Raw genomic sequence first — 18,892 nt, forward strand, 5'->3', positions numbered from 1 at the left:
CAATTAATAGGCATTATAAAATTGTTACACACAGAATGTTCAATTTTGATTGGTCTAAAATATTTATTTTTTATTGTGATTTTTTTAAATTCTGGAATATTTATAGTTCTTTTTTGTTATTCATTTGCAGCATAAGTTCATTATCATTTCAATTTTTTTGAAATGGTTGAGAACTAATATATGACAGTGTACCATTAATTCAGTGGTGGGATTAGCGGGTTTGCACTGGTTCAGCAGAACCAATACCTAATTTTTTGTTGAGTTTGGCAAACTGGTTAAAATGGCACTTGTAATCAGGGTCTCTCTAAGGTGAGCACCTGGGCAACCCCCCACTGTGGAAGTAATAAATTTACATTATAAAGGAATGGGATCCTATTCCTATAGTGAAAAGATGGTTAAGGATAATCACACAGGTGATATGCTCAGATAAAAGTGAAGAAAATTGCAAGTGAGGATGCCAATCAAGCAGAAATATGGAAATACCTTAAATAACAGTTTGTTTTTTGTCAGGTATTATTTATTTATTTATTTATTGTATTTTTATGAAGTGAGAAGCATGAAGACAGAGAGACAGACTCTTGCGTGTGCCCAACTGAAATTTACCCAGCAAGCCCACCAAGGGACGATGCTCTGCCCATCCAGGACGTTGCTCCTTTGCAACTGGAGCTATTCTAGTGCCTGAGGCGGAAGCCATGGAGCCATCCTCAGTGCCCAGGGCCAACTTTGCTCCAATGGAGCCTTGGCTGCGGGAGGGGAAGACAGAGATTGAGAGAAAAGAGAGGGGCGAAGGGTGGAGAAGCAGATGAACGCTTCTCCTATGTGTCCTGGCTGGGAATTGAACCCAGGACTTCTACACACTGGGCCAACGCTCTACCACTGAGCCAACCGGCCAGGGCCTAATATTTTTTTATTAATATTTTAAAACACTTTCTTATAACATAATATAGTTTTGTGTACTTCTTTTATCATTCTTATTTAAATATTAAATGCATGAAATAATAAACTACCTTCAGTATATAATTTTTTATACTTAAAACAGTCATTAGGACCGAGAACTGGTTGTTAAATTATTTGAATCTCACCACTGGATTAATTTTTGTAACTGTTCCATGTGTTCTTCAAAATAATATGAATTTTTTAAATGTATGCAAGGTTCCACATCCTTATAGACTTCCTCTACTTTACTCCATCCATTAGTAAGAGAAGTGAGATACCATCCACAGTTATTGTCGAAACGTTATTGCTCCTTGCTCTTCTGTCAATGTTTCCTTAAAATTTTTTAAAGTTTATGTTATTTGGGGCATTTAGATTTAAAATTATTCTATGTTCCTGTTGAGTTGAAACTTGAATCATTTATAAAGTATCTTTAGTAATGGTTTGTGCTTTAAAGTCTATTTTGTTTAACATCAGTGTAGCTACACCAGTGTTGACATGTTAAGTGTTTGCATGATACAGTGTATTTTATTATTATTTAGGCTTTACACATGAAGGATCAATGGTTAAGGCAGGGGTCCCCAAACTACAGCCCGCGGGCCACATGCAGCCCCCTGAGGCCATTTATCTGGCCCCCGCCGCACTTCTGGAAGGGCACTTCTTTCATTGGTGGTCAGTGAGAGGAGCATATTTCCCATTGAAATATTGGTCAGTTTGTTGATTTAAATTTACTTGTTCTTTATTTTAAATATTGTATTTGTTCCCGTTTTGTTTTTTTTACTTTAAAATAAGATATGTGCAGTGTGCATAGGAATTTGTTCATAGTTTTTTTATAGTCCGGCCCTCCAACGGTCTGAGGGACAGTGAACTGGCCCCCTGTGTAAAAAGTTTGGGGACCCCTGGGTTAAGGAATGGACCCAAGGATGGTAAGGCATAAGTGGTACAGTTACGAGCTGAACCCAAACAGTGTGCCTCCAATACTTACACTCCTCATTATTATGCTTCTCTGATAAATTCCAAATAGTGAAGTCAGGTTAGGTTCCAGGGGGAATAAGCTCTCACTCTAATATCTGCAAAGAATTTCTCATAGATTGTTACCTAATTTTGATTTTTCATTTAGCTTTAAGTTAAATGCTCACTCTAATATTCTAAAGTAGCTGGAAGAATTTTTAAAATATGCAATACCTGGCTATTTAGTCAGAAGCACTGACCTCTTTTCCCTTAGACTGTCAAATAAAAAAATGACAACAGTCAAAACAACAGCAATTCCATGTGAATGAATCAAAATTATACTTATTTGTTTTGTTAGATCAGAACAAATATATTTTAGGTGTGCCGCAGAATTTAATAATTAGTAGTTTATGTATGCTATGAGGTGAGAAATGTTGAAAATCATTGTTCTAAAGTAATAGAATACTTTTTAAAAATTCTTAATTCAGAACTGTATAATATCCTATCATATTAAAGTACTCAAATTTATCTAACCTCTACTCATTGTTGGACAGTTTAGTCAATCTCAAATTCTTCCCAATATAAATATATAAAAATTAACATAGTTACATAATAAATGTTATCTCCTCTAATTTTTTCATTAAGTAAGTTTCTTGGAAATGAAATTACCAGATATTGTTAGTTAAGCCCTAATTTCTGTTCTCTTATTATTACACTTAATAACTCCTCCACAGTTATATTTCAAAATTAAAAAAAAAAAGACCTACATTTTCCAGCCTCTTTTTCAGTGATCATATGACTATGTTCTAGCCATGGGACTGCAAGTGGAAGGAGTATGGATACTTTTCAGAAGATGTCATTATAGCGAGAAAGCTAACTTCCTCTAGATAGCCCTCCTTTCTGCTATTGGAATATGAATACGATTGCTGTTGTGCCAACACCAGCTAGTCCAAGACTCTGGATAAGAGCCATGCATTCAGAGCAGCACAGCAATAGACAAAGCTCTGGGCCGCAGAGCCATCCAACCAGCTCTGAATTGCCTGTACAGGTGTCATATCAAAGAAATATAAAATTCTAGGTTTTTTTAAAAAAAACTATTTGGGATTACTTGCAATCAGATATTTTCCAAACTAACACAGTGAAAATGCTGCATCGAATGCTTGGAAAACATTTAAGGCTCTTAACAGAGATGGCTAAATCACTTCCTGGAAAGTTGAGCAAATATATATAACCTTTTTCTAACATCATTGAAAACGCCTATCTCCTCACATTCTGATTACAGCACTGCCATTTCAAACTACTTTTTACTAGTTAGATAGTAAATGACAGTTTATATTTGAATTACATTTCTCATTAATAATTTGTTCTTAAACCTTACCTTTTAAATTAAAATGTTCGTGTGTTTCTTATATAACATGTAATATTTATCTTATCTATTAAAAGTAGCCTCAGGTTTTGATTTGCCTTTTACTTTTACTTACTCTGGTAGTTTTACTTCTAAAGTTAGAAAAGTTCATATCTGCAATATCCATTTGTGACTTATGCAACTCCTATTAGCATAATATCCATTACTCACCAAGCTTTCCTGCACATTATGCTTCATTTGTCTGTGACTACATGAAGTCTTATTTACAAATATTTTTAAACTATTATTTAGATTTGTAACAATTTATTTTTAAAAAGAATGTAAAAATCACCATTGTTTCTAAGAGTTTTCACAAATAAATAGGCATCTTGCTAGAAGCATTGGTCATAAGAATTTAAGAGTAGATTAGTGAACAAAGAAGTTTTAGCTCACTTTGCAAGAAGACTACTTTTTCATTATTCTTTGCAGAGATCAAAAAAGAATGCCTTTTCCATCTTAGTGGGGACAAACTTCTAAACAACAGGACCCCTTACTTCTAAACTTTTCTGCTGCCCCCATGTGATAGTCAGCCATGGGATAATAAAAGGGTTTTCAACTCTAGGTCTGTGGTCAAACTTTCAGTTCCAGTTCACACGAGTATAACTTTTTTTTGTATTAAAGCATGCCCTGAAATACTTAATAACCTATGGAAATTTTTGTAAAATGTGTGACTTACCTGTTGTGACCCAAAATAGTATTTCATTTGCAGCAACAAAATAAAAGCAGCAATAACTGGTTTAAAACACTTTTTCCCCCGCAAAGGAAATAAAACGCTTTTGCAACTTCAAGAAAAAGTGTCTCTCATCAGGAAAATAAAAAGAATGTTGCTATCATTTGCCAGTTGAGAGACATAACCTTTATAATGAGCTTGAGAATCATAATCACATATCCATTTGTTATCTGAGTAAAAAAAAAATCTATGTACTGTAGTTTTATATGCATATGTCATAAATTAAATGTATCAATTAAAAATAAGAGAAGGCATGTAAATCTTAATTTGGGGGAAGTAGCAAATGTAGTAATCAATTTTTCAAAAGTGTATATTCCATTTTTCATGAACATACCTTTCTCCTGCCCAGTGCAATGCCAAAGTTCTCTGTTCAGCTTTCAGAATCTTGTGCACAGATCCGAACAGGGATTGTGTCATCAGCAAAAGGAATGCTAGAAAAAATAAAATTAGACCATTAACACTCTATATCTCTTTTTTTATGAAAAAGTAAGCATAAGACTTTTGGAAACATAAGATATCTAAGCTTTTTAAAATAAATTTATATATTTATATAAGTCTATATAAATAGATATATAATAAAGTCATTGTTTATGTAAAAAAGGAATTGATTTGACATTAGAATGCCATCAGAGTTCATATAAAAATGTATATGCATATGTTATATTATATGAATATATACATATATGTTAATCTCCTTAGAAGTTGTTCATTTTATCTAATTTTCAAGTAAACATCCTGCAGATGATTTAGGACAGAAAAATTCTTTTTTCTTGAAATGATTTATGAGAGATCTTCAGCTGTCCTCATAGGTCCCTTAGTTAATTCCACTCAAATATTTGACAGCAAGGTCAACTCATAATTGCTTAGGGGGAGTCAGTCACTCAGCTACCTCTACATTCATATCCCTTCTTCTAGATACTTCTGTGATTGCCCCGCTCAACTGCAGAAACACTGTTCCTGCCACTTTCATTAGTGAATAATACTCTGGTTTTGCTACCAGTTTCCCCAGGCTGGACAGAAATGGCCTCTGGCAATCAGCTAAAATTCCCAAGCATCAGACTCTGAAAGCAGGGAATGTGTGTGTAGCGGTAGCCATAGCACTAGCTCCAGCTCAGTCTCTTTGCTGTCAGTTAAAGTTGTGGAGAACTGAGCAATGGCTCAGTGTTCACGTTCATTATACCACTGACTACTCAGTTTTGACCACAAACAAGGTTTATGGTATTTGGGATGTTTTATTACCATTGTGCATCTGGTGCATAATTGTGAGGGGGGAACTTGACGTTATTCTAATATCAGAACGCTGGATAATGAGGACAGAAATCCAAAGGTTCTCCCATAGACAAAGGGAAGACTTCATATTATTTTGTTAGTTCACGAATTACTCCATTAGAAAATATTTCAAAATGATATGTTATTAAAAGTTTTGAGCATCAGAAATTATACTGCTGCAGTAAAATAAAGGTTGTCTGACAATTAAGACAAAAAATTATTAATTATCATTAAAATTTTGCTTAAAAGTACAATATAGCCCAAACTCTACTTTTTTTATTCAGTTAAGTGAAATGTCACCTCTGACTACTACAGTAGAATTTACTTAAAAGTGAAACAGAGAAATTGTACCATACCCTCTATGTGGGCAGCACAGAAATACACAGGTGGTCATTTTACCCACAAGAGGGAGCCTGTATTTTTATATCTTCATCATGGAACTCAAAAAAACTTGAGTGAAAATATAAAATTCTAATAAACAGGTTTAATATCATAATCTTTATGTTAGATCAAGTTTTGAGATCATCTGATTTCACTTAGCATATTTTTCTTCAACTATAACATATCAGCATGGCAGAAGTCTGAAAATATAATTAGAATTTTAAAAAAAATTTCCTACCTATAGTATAATTAGTTTTTTTTCAGATATTAGAAGAAAGATGTAACTACCAAAGCAGCCTAAGAGAAGTTCACTTTACTTGCTAGCAGTATTAGTTGGGCGGAATTATTATGAGTGCTCTGAAACTGAAAGTAAACACAGAAGTAAAATGATTTTGAGTCATCCTCTTATCTGAAAAGAGACTAGTATAAAACAATAAATTTCTGTGCATTTATAGAACAGGAAGCACCCTGTGTTAAAAATGAAGGGGAGGGCCATTCTCACTAACATTCCTTATAACTTGCCTAAGAAAGAATATGGCTGGCATGGCACCATGAACTTTCCTTAGAGTTGACAATAGGATCTTTTTCCTTAAAAAAAAAAATCTAAACTTTATCCCTTCATAGCCTATAATCTCTACAAAAATACCTTAAATTAGTAAAGCTCTCTAAATAAATACACTCTGGATTTTATAAAAATAAAATGTAATCATAACTTAAATACTACTTTATATAAAATGATCTTGAAAACTTTTATCAACTCTGATGAATGTTTTCTATCACCTTTAGAGACATAAGAATCATCCAGTTGAAAATTATTTGTGAACCCTTGTAAAGTGCAGAAAAGACAGATGATAAACTGTCCCTCACCTCCCACCCCCAGTCCTCTTTTCAGCTACTTCAAGACATTACATACATGGGACAAGGAGCTGAGGAAGAAGGGGTTAATTATTGCTGCTCTTCCTCTGGAATTCCAGCCTACCCATTAAATCATTGTTTATTTTTTTCTCCCACTAGGGACCGTGCATCTAATGGTTCTAAAATCAATACCTTATAAATGACATAAAAATATATTCATTTGATGGACTAATGTACCCTTGTGTCTGAATCCTATTTACACTCTCTGCTTTGAAAAAGGACAATGGACTCACTTCTGCCAGTAAACGTTCCTCAGACACGCTGGTGGCGAGCTGCAGGGCGCACGGGGGTGCTGAGGTGCCGGGCCAGGGGAGGACCACTGATGCAGCAACGTGGAGCTCAGAGCCTGGCACTTGTGCAATGACAGACATAATCAGGGAGGGGCACCGGCAGCTTCAAAGAGCTTTGCCAGGTTCTGCGGAGAGTTTACGGGTCTCTGCTTCCTTATCTTGGTTCACAACTTACATAAAATTTTGAGTGCATCAAGTATTATATAATAGTATTGAAAAAAACCAGAATTTTCATTTAACAGTGAACTCTATAAAAACTGAAAAAGAGGATAAAAAACTCTTGAAAGTAGAAATGTTCACTAGCGTACGAAGAGATATTAGTGTGAGATGCCATCACATTAAACCCCCTTCCGAGAAGAGCTCTGGGGAGACTGAGGGCATCTCACCTATCAGAGATGTCAGTGAAACAACCCAAAAAGATACAATGGCTAGCTGTTGGTTTTTTACATGTTAAGGAAATATGCTGATGAGGTTCTTAATTTACAGAATATTCTCTAATCTATAGGACACAGAGACTTACTTCAAAAGCCATTTTTGTCACTTAGAAGGTATTATGCTTACTTATTCCAACAACAACAAAATACCTCAGTTAACAATCTATTAGGAACTTTATTTTGATAATCTCTTCTTCTACCTTTAATATTTTAAGACATCAATTATAGAGCCACCCTGTAAAATGCAAAAATACCTGCAATGTAAAAAAAAAAGTATGATCAAAAAGAAAATCAACAGAAAGCTAAAAATAAAAGGAAGATCTACTTTCCTGTGAAAATATCATTAGATTTATTTTGTTTCAATGGATACAAATCAAGACAAAAAATAATGACTAAAAAAGCAACTTAAAACACACTTTGTGGGAAAAGTCTAGCAACAGGTCAGCATGAAAGTTCTTGTTCAGTTTTACCATCTAAAAATTCATGTTATACAACTTCAAAAGAAAAAAAGAAAAAAAAACTGTTGTTCTTTATTCCATTTGCCAAGCAGAGTCATTTATCCCCTATTAGATAAAGTATAATAGACTCTACCGAAAGGGTTGCTGGCCTTCCATTTAATGATATTGCCAGTCCCAATCTGCATTTTCCCGGCAATGTCCCTCAACACAGAATAAATGGCTGATCTCTTCACAATAACAGCTGATTTCTATTTATTAAGCTAAAAAGGTCACCATTTTCTACGGCTGGGCCGCCCTGCACTATTGATAATTTTATGCATAAACAAATGGCAAATTTGTGCCACATAAATATGCATTAGCAATTACTTTTTCCTTGGGCAACGCTTACCGCATGCAAATGTATACCTCACAGGGCCTGGTAGCTTTTGTTTTAACTCTTCAACAGTGAAACAAAAAAGCACAATAAACAATTTTAAAATTGACAATCAATAAGCAATGCAAATGCAAAGGTAAATGGCAAGAAACTTGCTTAAAAACAGCAAAACAAAAAGTGAGGTTGGGGAGGATAGTGGAAGTATTTCTTTTTGACAACTGTTTCATTTCTTTTTCTTTCATAATGAAAAGGCTAAAGTTCTCTTGACATAGAACAGCCAGCAAGACTGGTACTCAAGCAGATGCCAGATGGGGCAAATAGAAAATATATACACGTTGAGTAAACACACACACACACACACACACAGACACCACATAGAGCAGGGGTCCCCAAACTTTTTACACAGGGGGCCAGTTCATTGTCCCTCAGACCGTTGGAGGGCCGGACTATAAAAAAAACTATGAACAAATCCCTATGCATACTGCACATATCTTATTTTAAAGTAAAAAAAAAAACCAAAAAACAAAAAACAGGAACAAATACAATATTTAAAATAAAGAACAAGTAAATTTAAATCAATAAACTGACCAGTATTTCAATGGGAACTATGCTCCTCTCACTGACCACCAATGAAAGAGGTGCCCCTTCCGGAAGTGCGGTGGGGGCCAGATAAATGGCCTCAGGGGGCCGCAGTTTGGGGACCCCTGACATAGAGGATATGGGAAAAACTGTGATCTTATGTGATTTCCTATCAAATTTGAGATCTTTCAATTTCAGAAATTCAAACAATTTTAAAAGCGGGAGGAGCTACAGAGACATCAACCCAATCTTACTTCCACTGTATTTCCCCGTTGTTTTCCAATACCATCTTCCTCAGACAAAGGGAGTACATGTGATCAATAATTAGGATAGTTTTAGGGACTTGGGGAAAAAGGAGTAGATGAGGAATATATAATAAGAAATAAGAAGCATCTCACACAACATCAACATGCCCAGATGTTTAGGATCAAAAATCCATATCTCAGGACATTTCAAGAATAGTGTCAGGGCACAAGAATAGAGATAAGAGGTAAATAAGGAAAGAGGCAGTAAAAAAAAAAAAAAAGCCTAGAAAAAAAGTGCTACCTAATTTGAACATGAAAACAAATGATAACTTAAGAAAAACTGGTATTTTTTAATCAAAGATGAACTTTAATGATTTTTTAATAGTGTTATCTACAATTTATTTTTCTAAATGCTTTGCACTTAGGTCCATTACCCTTGAGTTTCACAGAAAATTTGTCTTAGCAAAGAGACACTGGGAGGTTAGGAAACTTGATCAACTCCTTAAGGCAGTGCTGGATCTGGGCTTTGACCCTGTCTGATGCCAGCATCTATAAGCTTCACTACAGCCTAACACCACCATGTGATCCTTAAAACCCCAACTATTTAGATCCAGTTGAAAAACCTATTTTTCACTGTGTAGATGGCTTTACCCTTGTATAAAAAAGTAAAATTTTATTTAAAAAAAATTTAATTGCTAGGCCTTATGCAAGTTTCTTTAACCAAGTTGTTACAATACTTTGGCTTCTATAAAATACACCAATACTAATGTGCATATTAGCCCAACGGAACATCAGTGCATGCACAGCGAGACCATGTCGTCGTCTTAATATAGTCAGTTGAGAAGAAAAACACGTTTTGTGATCTGCATCTTGATCTTGATATAATTAAAGGTTCTACTATTACACAAAGGATGAACAAGAAAGTAGTAAAGATAAAGTATTCTTGGCATAAATGCAAGCAGGCAAACCTGAAAATCTAAAACCCGCATGTGGCGCTATCCTTCTGAGAGCCAAGGTATTCTAAGCGGGCTTCTTAGAATCCTGACATGGATAGTAAAAGTCCAACGTCTTTCAAAAAGGCCATGAAACTTCTCCTGGCAACATTTACCCCAATAATATCAGGGTTGGAAAATCGGAGCTGTTGCCAACACAGAAAGTTCCTTTGTGAAGAATGGAGAAATCTGTTAGGCGGGTCATTCAGAAAATGTGTTCCCTGCACAACAGTGCAGGGTAACCTTGGAAATGACTTCAGATTTTCTTGGTTGGAAAGGGTTATTTTTAGTTTTAAATCCCACCTTCTTTAGAATTAAAGATATTTGAGAATCAAGTACCTACTTATTAATACAAAATCAGTACTGATGAATTCCAATATAATAGTAGTCTCTTTTTTTAATTTTTCATTTATTTTTTTTATTGATTGATTTTTAGGGGGGGAGAGAGAGAGAGAGAGAGAGAGAGAGAGAGAGAGAGAGAGAGAGAGAGAGAGAAAAGGGAGGAACAGGAAGCATCAACTTCCATATGTGCCTTGACCGGGCACGCCCAAGGTTTCGAACCAGCAACCTCAGCGTTCCAGGTCAACGCTTTATCCCACTGCGCCACCACAGGTCAGGCAATATAGTAGTATCTTATATGTTAATATAAATAATTACATAGCCAGCATACTCTCATTTTGCTGTTTTGTTTTAATTTTCAGTATTCATGGCTGAACATGCAAAAACTTAAGTATGGTTTTTCTTATTAACAAAATGCAATAAATGTGTGCTGAACACCATCGCTATGTAAGGGGCCAAAGTTTTCAATATCATCATTCCTTGCTCAATTCCTCACTCTCTATGCAAAGTAAGGATTTCAAACTGAAACTATGAATATTCCAACTGATCTGGAGTTTGTCTAGAATTTTTAAGTTCTTGCATAGTTTACTATGTAGAATGCATGTAATAATCAAAGAACCACATTGCGCATGTTCAATCCCTCTTACAGCAACAAAATTAGGTTTGGACACAGGGTACTTTGGAGGGTTTCAGAAAGTCACAGAGCAACAGAAATATCTGGCTGGGGCTTTGTATAGATGACAGGAGAGGAATCGCTGTCTCATTTGTCCTGGGTGAGGGTCTGCCAGCCTCTTTGCCTTGGGTCCTTTTTTAGCTCAGCTGACTCCTGATATGTGCTGGGCCCTGTGGGTCAAGTTTCGCAGGCTCCTCTGGCATCTGGCTTCCAGGTGAGTTCGGTGACAGGGAGGAGATTGAAGCATGGTACAAGGGCGAGGGAGGGAGGAACATGACAGTGCACATGCGCACGTGCATGGGAACCTGTGTGCCTATATGTGTGCTCATGAGCCTCGGGCTATCTCTCTTCCTTTCATTTAGTTCTTGATACAAAATAGAGACACTAGTAAAACAAACTTTCATTAAGAATCCCTAAGCATCAACATCTATCAACCTTCTCTTCAGATTTCTCCTCCTTTTTCTCTACTTTTCCAAGTATTTCAGGCAGCAGCTCCACCTGTACCTGGCTCTCCTCCTGCCAGATGTTCCCCATTGGGCCAGCTTCCCTCCAGTGACCCTGACAACCTGGCCTCCCCCTTCGTCTTTCAGCATATGGGTGCTAGTAACTCCTTATTGTTCCTGACCTCTAGGTTGCTATTTTACCATGTATTATTGCCAATGTATAAAAATTTTCCAACATTACACGCCCCCTTTTCAAATAATCACAGGGTCTCCCCTCTGCCTGCTTGGTCCCTGACCATATAAATAAATGAGCACCATATAGAGCACATATTTAATTTTAGTTTTTATCACCTAGTTGCAGAACCATTATTTATCTCTCTTTTTTATTTTAGCGAGAGAGAGAGAGAGAGAGAGAGAGAGAGAATGAGAGAGATGGAGGACAGACAGAAAGGGAGAGAGATGAGAAGCATCAGTTCTTCACTGCGGCACCTTAGTTGTTCATTTATTACTTTGTCATATGTGCCTTGACTGGGGGTAGGGGGCTGCAGCTGAGCCAGTGACCCTTTGATTAAGCCAGTAATCTTGGGCACAAGCGAACAACCATGGGGTAATATCTATGATCCCATGCTCAAGCCAATGAGCTCATACTTAATCCAGTGACCTCAGAGTTTCAAACCTGGGTCCTTAGCAACCCAGGCAGACTCTCTATATACTATGCCATTGATTAGTCAGGCTATTTATCCTTTATTCACAGCTTCCTTGAAGCAGGCCAAGGCAAACTATATTATAGGACCCTCTCAATAGTATGGAGCCAAGCCTCATGGTCCAATACTTGTCATGTCTAAAATATATATATATATTTCATTAAACATTCATGTACCAGACAATCTATTTTTATTCCATATCTTTTGTCAATTGTTTATTGATATCCTGCTTTTTTAAGTTGACTATTCTGGGCCAATGAAGAGGCAACAGAGACTACTGCTCCTAGAAATTGTACCCCAGTGCCTAACATGGTTGGAATCTGCCAGTCTATTTTAAGGAGCTCAATCTGTAAGGAAAACACATTTTTCCAATGTTAGATTGTTAGATGACAGGGATTAGTTAACTAGGTTTATGTCTCAGATAAGACATGTTTAACATGTAAGCATTTGTTTTTTCATAATAAAACATGACCTTTTAATGTTAGAAATGAACACACACAGAAACACACACAAACATTTCATAAAAATGACTGATGTTAGATAGCTCTTACAAAATTACATTTTTTAAAATTATGGGACTATGAATCAGACATATAGATTAAATTTTCCTGAAAGAGACATGTGTTTAATAATTAATGGGCATGGTTACAAATAATATTTATGAGTTTAGCTTACTCAAAACTCTTGAATAATTATGGAGTAATCATAGATAAAGATGAATATATACTTATCAAATGTGAACTTTAATCTGTGAGAAAATTTTAAAAAGATCTTAAAATTGAAATGATGGACTTAAATACATAAGCTGAAACTTTAATATAATTTTTTATAAAAATATCAAAACAAAAAGATTTGCTTTGTGATTTTTAATGATAGCAATCATAATGCAATCAAATAACCAGAGTCACCAGTGGAAAAGAGAACATAGTGAACAACTGTAGAGAGTCCCAATCAAAGGCAGATAAAACTAATGCTTAATTTTAAGACATTATTTCAAACACTGGTTCCATCTCACAGGTAGGGAACTACATAAGTATTCAATACCCAGCAAAGTTCAACTGAAATGGGTATGACAACTGTGCTAAGTCAAGTCCAATTAAGAGGAGAAGATATATTTCCCTGAAAAATATCAAACTTAAGAGTAGGTAGGTGTGGGGGCCAATCAGAGAGTAGAATCAGATATTTTAAGGGCTGCCATTTACAAAAGTATAGAGTAGATATATTATCTCTTGCTCCACATGCAAGAACAAGGTGCTGCTTTACTTTTGTTTTTGTTTTGATGGCAGGGTTAGAGGAAGATTTCAGTGCATTGTGAAAAGTAATTTTTTTAAAAAAAAAAAAAGTTATGCAGCCAATAATTGGTTGGAGCAGAGCAGAATGATTTAAGATTTAACCAAGGGCTCTGGATTCAGATATAATGGGTCACTTTCTGGCTTGGCTACTTACTATCAAGGGATCTAAGACACAGTCACGTAACCTACCTATGCTTCACTTTTCTCATCTTTGAAATCTTCTAAATATAATCTATACTGAAGAAAGGTAAGAGATCAAGCAGGAGATGCAGGACCTGTCAGAGATCTAAGAATAGGATTTCTGAATTAAATAGTATATTGGATCATCTAGCTTTGAAGCTCCATTCTAATCTGAGACTAAATTATTCTATTGCTCAAATTTGAGGCATATATTTTCATAGAGTTTCAGGCAAGGAAGGCTAGCACTAAATATTTAAAAGGAAGAAAAAATTGAGGCATTTATGCTTTATTAGAAAAGTTTTATCACGCAGACAACCAAAGATGAAGTTATTAAATACAACACAAAGTATTTTTGTTAATAAAGGACATACAACATCGTAAGTCAGATATGTGATTACTTAAATCAACAATATCCATTTAAAATAAATTTACAACAGTAACTTTATTTTTCTGTCCTTTCTTAAAGGTTCTAGTTGCTCAGTTGATAGATACTTTTTGGATACTGAGGCAACATGAACAAAGTATTGTACTTGTGCTTTTTGAACACTGAGTGCTGCTTCCTCGCCGCTGTCAACCAAGCCTTTCCACCACTCCTTCAACTGCACCTTCTTTCACAGCCACTCAGCACATGACAAGAACACAGAAAAGTGAGCTGAGCCGGCGAAAGGGCATCTTCAAAAGAAAAGATTCTCAAATCCTTTCTTTGCCATGCCTGAGGGTTCCCCTAGTTATTTCAAGGAATGCTCTAAAATTTTCAACACCTTCTCAAAATCGTTTTACTTTTTCACATCATAACAATTATAAAGCTCTTCAGACTTTTTAAGATGTTTTCACTTCATCTATCTGGTGTGATCCACAGTGCAATTCTCAAAGATAGGAAAGACAGGGAATGGTCCCTCTCCTGAAAATTAAACAACAAAAACAAAAACAAAAACCTCAGGAAAATTGTGCTTTGACCCCAAATGACAAAACCACAAAGCAGTAGAGAAAAGGCAGACACACAAGTCCAGCCTTCTTCCCCGTCCATAATGCACTGTCACATGCACTACTTCAGGCACTGGCAAGAGAGGTTATTTTCAAACCTCCTAAACTATACAAGCATTAATTCACTGCAGGAATTATGAATGTTTATCAGGATTACGCTACACTCTCAATTTCCTTCTCATTCACAGATGGAATGCTCCCACTTTTGAAAGTGGGAATAGCACAGTCCTTCTCAACAGAGGGATACTTTGCACCCTGGGGGATATTTGGCAATGTCTATGGACATGGTTTTATTGTGACTGGGGATTTTGGGAAGGGGGTGATATTACTGGCATCAAGTGGGTAGAGGCCAAGGATGCTTCTAAACATCCTACAAGCACAGGAAAGCTTCCCACAACAAAGAATTATTCAGTCCAAAATGTAAATACCGCTGAGGTGGAGAAACCCTGGATTAGCAGTATTTTTACTTAAGCCATCTGTTTTTGTCTTTTATTTTTGTTACATAATTATAATAATGCTTTTAGAATGTAACATTTGTTGGGTACTAATGACTGGTTTGGCATAAGACTATAAGCTCTTGGGTAGTGACTAATTCCACAAAATGACCTATGCCTTAATCTTTGCTGTTTGACAATACATTGAACAGTGGTTCAAGTGACAGAGGGCACCTTTGCTGAGATAAATGGACCATAAAATAATTTGTCATGTTATTTATAACACTTTGCCTATAAGAATGTTGAAAATAAAATGATGCAAATAAGAAAAGATCAGAAGCATATATTTTGATAATATGAAATGAAATGGAAATTTGAGTTAAGGAAATAACTTCTGACTTCTCCATTATGTAAAGCATACATCAAAAAATTAACAGCCTGACCAGTGGTTGGCACAGTGGATAAAGCCTTGACCAGGAACGCTGAGGTCTCTGATTCAAAACCCCAAGGTTGCCGGCTTGAGTGCAGACTTGTCAGCTTGAGCACAGGGTCACTGGCTTGAGCACAGGGTCAAGTCAGTGATCCCAAGGTCACTGGCTTGAGCAAGGAGTCACGGGCTCAGTTTGAGTCCCTGGCCAAAACACATACACAAAGCAATCAATGAACAACTAAAAAGAAACTGTGAGTTGATGCTTCTCCCTCTCTTCTCCCTCTCTTCTCCCTCTCTCTCTTTCCCTCCCTGTCTGTCTGTCTGTCTCTCTCTCTCAAATAAATAAATTAAAAAAATATTTTTTAATTCACAACAATGCACACCCAATCTTAAAAGATGAATTTGGTTGTCCTTTTTATGCACTAAAACATTTCAACAAGCATTATAATAATTAATATCCTTTTCAAAGAGAAAGCTGTCACCTTTGACCCTCAGCCTGTTCACATTCTTCACTGAGAACAGAGCTCTCAAGACTGTTTCTTGAGACCAGAAACATCTCTGAACTTAGTTCTGGTTTTACTACCAGCCAAATAAAAGCCCCGATTCTGAGTCAGAGAGTTGCCTGAGTCATAAAGATGCCTCATGGTTCCCTTGCTTCCTCATGTTTACATTTGGGTGTCTTTAGGTATGGTAGCATTTGAATAATGAATTTGGGACTTACAGACAAATTGTTCTAGTTTGCACTTCCCTTTAAGAATCTGATGAAAGCTACAAACCCACCCTATAGAAAGGCAAATTTCCATGTTGAAAGACACTTTTCTATGGGTCTTGTGTTTCTGTACTTCCTATGAGTAAAGGCACCAAATGCTTTTCTTCAGGACTACCTTGTCAAGATTATTTATATAAAGAAAGCTATATAGGATATAGGGTCTTGGCCCTGGCTGGTTGGCTCAGTGGTAGAGCATCGGCCTGGCATGTGGAAGTCCCCAGTTCGATTCCTGGTCAGGGCACACAGGAGAAGTGCCCATCTGCTTCTCCACCCTTCCCCCTCTCCTCTCTCTATCTCTCTCTTCCCCTCCCACAGCTGAGGCTCCATGGGAGCAAAGTCTGGGAGCCGAGGATGGCTCCATGGCCTCCGCCTCAGGCACTAAAATGGCTCCAGTTGCAGCGGAACAATGCCTTAGATGGGCGGAGCATCACCACCTGCTGGGCATGCCATGATGGATGGATCCTGGTTGGGTGTATGTGGGAGTATGTCTGTCTGCTGCCTCCCACTTCTCACTTTGGAAAAATACAAAAAAAAAAAAAGATATAGGGTCTCCCTTTAGAGCAAAAGCCAGGCTTGTTTACTATCCAGTATAATAAGGATAATATCTCACTTAGTGGCAAAGTTAGTCATGCTTACTGCCCAACATAAATGAGTTGGGTTCCCTAAGCTCATATGTTCTCCCCCTGAAGTATAAGTATCATCAGGCTCTCTTTCAATCACCATGTAGGAATTGGGGATTGGGGAACTGGTACAAATGCTAGTATTCTAGCTACTACTATAGCTATGAGTGATAACTGTCCTTTGCCTCGGATCCAGGATTCCAGCGTTTTCTGTCAGCATCCATGAAACTGTGGCAGGCTGATATATATATATTAGCCAGCAAATAGGGTAAAATTCACAGTTCTTAACAAATGTATACAAACAACATTAAGCATACCATTTAACAGATTGCCATTTTGTAATACCCATAAGCAAAATCAAGAGGCCAAAAGTATCTATTTTTATTTCTTAGTCAATCAGTAGAATGGAATGAGCATAAACTCCTATATCTGAACAAACAGCACAATGTTAAGTTTATTTCAACAAAAAATGTAGTTAGCTAACAATAACAGTAGTAACTGCATTGACCAAGTGTTTTCTATATGCCAGGTACTTTGCTGGAAGCTTAACAAATATTCCTTAAGTTTTTCCTGACAATAACAGTGACCAGCCAGTCATTGTTATCATCATTCCACAGGAGGAAACAAAGATCGACATAAATTAAATAGTTTTGTCAGGGCTACATGACCATCAATGTTGGAGCCAAATCTAAGTTTAGATGTTTTATGCCCAACTCAGTTTATGCCCTTATCAACTTTCTTTTCTGCCTCCCAGTATGAGCGACAGACTGGTGATAAAATGACATGGTCCCTGTCCCTGAGAGGCTCATGCACTGAGAGAGAGAAAGTAATAGGCAGCTTCCACAGAATGCCATAGGACTTTGGGTGAGTATGCACAAGAAGGGATCCAGCCTCCACTGGGAGTAAGCAGTAGTTTCCCAAACTAAAGGATGACTGAGATGGATAGTGAAGGATGATTAGGAGTAGGCCAGGTGAAGAAATAGGGGTAATGCTTTTTATGAGTTTACACATGAGGAAATGAAAGTTCACAGACATTAGGCTAAAGTCACATAGCTGCTTTGAAAAACAGGTTGTACTTTTGATGGTTGCTAAACTCTGGTTTTTTATTTTTATTTTTGGAGAGAAGAGAAGAGAGAGAAAGGGATAGGGGGAAGGAGGAAACATCAACTCATAGTTGTTGTTTCTCATATGTGCCTTGACCAGGCAAGCTCAGAGTTTCAAACCAGCGACCTCATAATTCCAGGTTGATACTTTATCCACTGCGCCACCACATGTCAGGCCAATGGTTGCTAAACTTTTACTTGCCTTTTGCTGCCCTCAAAAATTATTCTCACTTTTTATTAGGCAATAAGCAATGCTCAGAATTATTGTGTATTTATATAATTATAATTTCTCTTTTATTAGTTTTAAAAACATGAAATCATTAGGCATTGGACAGTAAGGAAATAATATATGAATACAATGTCGTAAGAGAAAGTCTTTGCTATTATGGGCACAGCACATCAAACAGTATTCAAAGGGTTAATATATGACTTGGAAATTTAAATGTCATTTTCTGTTAGATTTTATTGAAGGACTTATCATGATTATAGACAAAGTTCCAACAAGGTCAACACCAATGTTCCAAAGGCATGATCAGGTAAGCTAAAGAGAGATCAAATAAATTGTTTAAATGTTACAGCATAGGTAGTTCTCACGAATGTTTCTGCAACCAGTCTAACTTCCATTAACATAGTTAGAAACTCTCTGATATGAAGAAAATTACTATAACTTCAAATATTATTCTAAGGAGCTATTGCTGGTGGAATAGAAATGAAGAGATGTAGATAAATCTGCTAATGTTCATCTCATTCACATAAAGCATACATAAAGGAACAGAAAACAGAAGCAAGAAAATCAAGGCAATCATGCCCAATAAAACACTTCGAGTCCAGTTGCAACACTTTCTAAGATATAGGTACAGTATCGACTTTAATAGAGATCCAGTGTGGTTTTGTAGACAGTACTCCAATTTGGGAAGTGAAATGCCAAGTAGTATATTTATCAAAACAGCAAATTATTACCACAAT

At 36.5% G+C, this 18,892-nt stretch overlaps 1 protein-coding gene across 5 annotated transcripts in view; it reads right to left on the reverse strand.

Moving 5' to 3' along the window:
• The window catches only part of SOX5 (SRY-box transcription factor 5), a 1,095,444-nt gene that overhangs the window by 779,870 nt on the left and 296,682 nt on the right, over positions 1-18,892 (reverse strand). For all 5 annotated transcript variants that reach the window (XM_066264766.1, XM_066264755.1, XM_066264754.1 and 2 more), the window contains one exon: positions 4,354-4,450. The gene's annotated coding sequence lies outside the window, so the exon portion shown is untranslated. The remainder of the gene's footprint in view (positions 1-4,353; positions 4,451-18,892) is intronic.

Source organism: Saccopteryx bilineata, chromosome 1 (genome assembly GCF_036850765.1).
Source record: "Saccopteryx bilineata isolate mSacBil1 chromosome 1, mSacBil1_pri_phased_curated, whole genome shotgun sequence".
NCBI lineage: Eukaryota > Metazoa > Chordata > Mammalia > Chiroptera > Emballonuridae > Saccopteryx > Saccopteryx bilineata.